At 39.0% G+C, this 3,072-nt stretch overlaps 1 pseudogene; it reads left to right on the top strand.

Moving 5' to 3' along the window:
* The first annotated feature begins 567 nt into the window (after nt 1-567).
* LOC104541168 lies at nt 568-1,226 on the top strand (annotated as a pseudogene).
* Nucleotides 1,227-3,072: the final 1,846 nt, after the last annotated feature.

Here is a 3,072-nt window from a genome sequence, read left to right as displayed (position 1 = left end):
CGGGAACAAAAGCTGAGCCCGGAAAGAAGGGTGGGGTGGGGGGAAGGCATTTTGATTTTAAGATCTGGTTGTGTCTCCCATTGTTCTACTCTGATGTTGGTAACAAATTAAAATTGTTTTGGTTTTTTTTTTATTCCTTATGATGAGTCTGTCTTTTGCCTGTGAGCTGTTTAAGTGGTGAGAAGCCCTCCCAGTCCTTATTTTGACTAGCCCTTTTTGGGCCATCGTGGTGCTCGGTTAAGCACTGGGCCTAAACCATGACAAGTTCCAAGCTGAAGAAGTATTTAGGGCAAAGAAATTTATCCTGGTTTGAGCTAAATAGAACCAATTTTCTATTTAGTGATTTTACTTTTCAGCTCAGTCTCTTAAGTGGCTGAACTTGCTGAAACTAAAGGCATTGTTTTTCCAGTATGTGCTGCTAGAAGATAAGCTCAAAGTCAATTGCTGCCTAATGGCAGCCTCGGCCTCACTGCCAGCCCCTCACAACCGGACGGGGCAGCAGTGGGGCCGGGAGACCTCAGCTGTGAGAATGGGGCCCTCATGGACAGCTTTGGCATCTTCCTGCAGGGGCTCCTGGGTATCGTGGCCTTCAGCACCCTCATGTGTTTTTAGATACTTCCAAGTAAGCCATAGGGATGTTGTTCATCCACTTTGCAAATGTCTATTTATCAGACCTTACAGAAGAAGACCCTTGTTCACTGTACCTTATCAACTTCTTGTTAGATGCCACATTAGGAATGCTGTTAATCTACATTGGTATCTGTGCAGTCAGCAGCGTTGTGGAATGGAAGCAGTGGGAGCTCCTTCACTTTGGTGAATATGGTGACCCAGTGCAGTGCAGTGCTTCGGTGGGCCAATGTGTTCTGTAAATAGTGATTATGGCATTTGAGAAAGCCATCATCATTGTGCTTCTTATACCTCAGTGGAAAAAGGTAGCTTTGTTGAATCTTATAGAGAACCCCCAGTTGGAGCTGGCTATCGTCATGCTGATAGTTCCCATCTTTGTTAATATATTCACGTTCTGGGTAGTAGATAATTTTCTTATGAAGAAAGGGAAAACAAAAGCTAAACTTGAAGAAAAGGAAGCAGGACAAGATTCAAGAAATGGAAGTAAAGTCCGACACAGGAAAGCAGCATCACATGAAGAGTCAGAAATCCTTATTTCAGCAGATGATGAGATAGAGGAATCAGATGCTGAAGACGACCTGCGTAAACTGACCAACTAGGTATTCCATTCCACATATGTCATACTCAGTATAAAGCCAAGGGATCATGAGGATTCCGACCTTCTTCCATATTGGAGCTCTTCCATCTCGGACCCTTCCATCCGCCTCGATCCTGCAGAGGCCGAGGTCTGAGTGGAACTCTGCTGGTTCATCTGCTGCTGATCCTGATCCCTGTGTTCCTGCATCCAGCTCCCACCTGCTGATGAGTTCGGTCTGGGACTTTTCCAGTGCCCTGCTCTGTAGAGCCTCTGGTGACATATACGTCATTGGGGGGGAGGGTAGGGGAAGGATTTTATATTGGTTTGGTATATATTTGTACATATCTGTATATATTTCATTATTTTCCTATTTACATTATTATCCTGTAGTATTAGCATTATTGTTTAATTAAACCTGTTAGTTTTATTTTCCAACCCGCAAAGTCTCACTCCCTTATTCTCTTTTATCTTCCCTTCTAGGGAGGGGAGAGGGGTTAATAGAAAGCATCTGTCCAGGATTTAGTGGCCAGCCCAGCCCTAGACTATGACAATATTTTAAGTTGATTTGGATTTTAAAGCTCTTTATTAGAATACCTAGAATAAAGTATTTAATCCTTCAAAACTGAACCACTAATGAAAACAAAGTAAAATTTTATGTCAGCAAATTCACTACTCTCAGGTTTAACCTTTACATTGAGATAGAGGCAAATCTGTAGCATTTCCATAACTGTGGATGATTCTAAGGAATCAAAACCACAAAAATGAGATCTATGCATTCAAAGTATTGTCCTCCAGTCTCATCAGCAGTACTTCTTTATACAAAAAGCACAGCTGATTCACATTGCTCCACTTAGCATGCACTAGTGTCAATATGAATAAGTAACAGTTGAAAAATTAGTTCTTCTATTAATAGAAAACACATGAATTTCAAATGCAGCATGTAGCAGCTATCAAACAGTGCCATATATGGCTTTTAATAGGTTAGGTTTTTTAATGGTGCTGAATTTTCATTCCAACTTGTCAAATTCTGTTTATAAAGATCTTATACATTTGGTAAAGATTAAAGTTCTTCTAGGTCACCTTGGGCTTGTTTTTTTTAAGCTCAGCACAGTTTGTCATACATATATTACATATAAGTGGATAGAAATAAAGGTCAAAGGTCATCTGTCTGATCATAGTCTGAAAAAAGTGTAACTAATTTAATATGTATTCTCTCAGAATTTGCTCGATATAGAACTAGATAAGAGATCACTGCAGTTAACATCAGACTTCACTGGACTCCTGTTCAAGATCATTATTAAAATATGTTCCTTATATTATGGAAACACTTAATATTGTAAATGCTATGTGGGACATCTTAGAACCTCAGCTGGCAGATTTTACAGCATATAAATTGTTAAGTTAAATCTGAAATGAACACTGGATTTCAAGATTTAGTCCCTTTAATCACACTGCAGAGTTTGAAAGGAATAAAATTAAATTACATTTTCTCTATTCATATTTGATAAAGTAGCTTCTTATCTAAATTTCTTTCTGATGCATCCTTTAAAAAAGCCCATAAACATAATCTTTTAAAGGGAACATCATCGCTGTCTACTGCACCATTTCATAGTCTTTAGCTTGCTATGTTGTCTTTCAGTCCTGCCTTTTTAATAAAAAATGTCCATAAAGACCAAGTTACTTACGTCTTATCTAGAGATTTTAATTTTTTTTTTCTAATCCTTAAAAGTATTTGGGAACAAATCCTTCCCTTTGAGATGAGATCCTACCCATTGCAGCTGAATTTGATCTTTTGTTCTTTTAAACTTCAACGGAAGAACCTGAACACCTGCTTTGAAAAGCTGGGTCCCGCCCTTTTTAAGAAACAG

This window comes from Mesitornis unicolor, unplaced genomic scaffold (assembly GCF_000695765.1).
Source record: "Mesitornis unicolor isolate BGI_N332 unplaced genomic scaffold, ASM69576v1 scaffold18935, whole genome shotgun sequence".
Lineage (NCBI taxonomy): Eukaryota > Metazoa > Chordata > Aves > Mesitornithiformes > Mesitornithidae > Mesitornis > Mesitornis unicolor.
The sequence above is the reverse complement of the archived record's forward strand: the minus strand, read 5'-3'. Positions and strand labels throughout refer to the sequence as shown.